Source organism: Otolemur garnettii, unplaced genomic scaffold (genome assembly GCF_000181295.1).
Source record: "Otolemur garnettii isolate 467f Iridium unplaced genomic scaffold, OtoGar3 scaffold00035, whole genome shotgun sequence".
NCBI classification, from domain to species: Eukaryota; Metazoa; Chordata; class Mammalia; order Primates; family Galagidae; genus Otolemur; species Otolemur garnettii.
The window spans coordinates 1,431,375-1,432,524 of record NW_003852430.1 but is presented as its reverse complement, the minus strand read 5'-3'; positions in this window follow the sequence as shown (position 1 = coordinate 1,432,524).

Sequence of the window (1,150 nt, the reverse complement as noted above, 5' to 3'; positions counted from 1 at the left end):
GCAATTTGATTATCCCAAACTGCTACTACCAAGTCACAGAGCTTGAGAAAGTGTTTAGAATTGAGGAAAGACCATCACCGTCTTGGCCACACCTAACACACCTGTCATCAACCTTTATTGGGCCCCTGGAAAAAAGTCAGGGCCACTCACACTGGGTGATCTGGAGATTTCACATCTCAAAACTGTACTTGCCTCAGGGTGGTGCCTGTAGCTCAAGCAGCTAAGGTGCCAGCCACATATATCGAAGCTGGAGGTTCAAATCCAGCCTGGGCCTGCCAAACAATGACAACTACAACCAAAAATTAGCCCAGTGTCATGGCAGGTGCCTGTAGTCCCAGCTACTCGGGAGGCTGAGGCAAGAGAATCACTTAAGCCCAGGATTTGGAGGTTGCTGTGAGCTGTGATGCTACAGCACTCTACTGAGAGTGATAGCTTGAGGCTCTCTCTCAAAAAAGTAAAAAAACTGTACTTGCCTCTAATCTCATTATTAAGGGGACTTATTGGTGCCTTTGTGATAAAGATACTGAAAAATGGGACAAGGCTGGGTAAGTTTTGATGGGAAGGTGAGAGGAGAGAGGGATGGTGGTTAGGACAAGATTGCAAATAAGGAGCCCTCCCTGAGCCAAAAGAGAGCCTCAGGAAGGTACTCTCGGAGCCAGGGATAGCTTAACAATGTAAACAGAGGATCACAAATACGTAGGCAAAGAGATCTTTAGGAGACAAATTTTAGCTATTACAGTTTGGCTTGTAACAAAACCAGTCTATGAGCTGGGCATTGTCGTAGGCACCTATAGTCCCAGCTACTCAGGAGGCTGAAGCAGGAGAATGTATGAGGTTGCTGTAAGCTAAGCTAACACTAGAGCACTCTAGCCTGGGCAACAGAGTGAGACTGTGTCTCAAAAAAGAAAAAAGAACCTATATGAGGTTGGGCACAGTGGCTCACACCTGTAATCCTAGCACTCTGAGAGGCTGAGGTGGGTGGAGTGCTTGAACTCAGGGGTTTGAGACCAGCCTGAACAAAAGCCAGACCCTGTCTCTAAAACAGAGCTAGATGCTATGGTGAATGCCCTGCTACTTGGGAGGCTGAGGCAAGAAGATCGCTTCCGCCCAAGAGTTTGAGGTTGCTGTGAGCTATGATGCCATGACACTC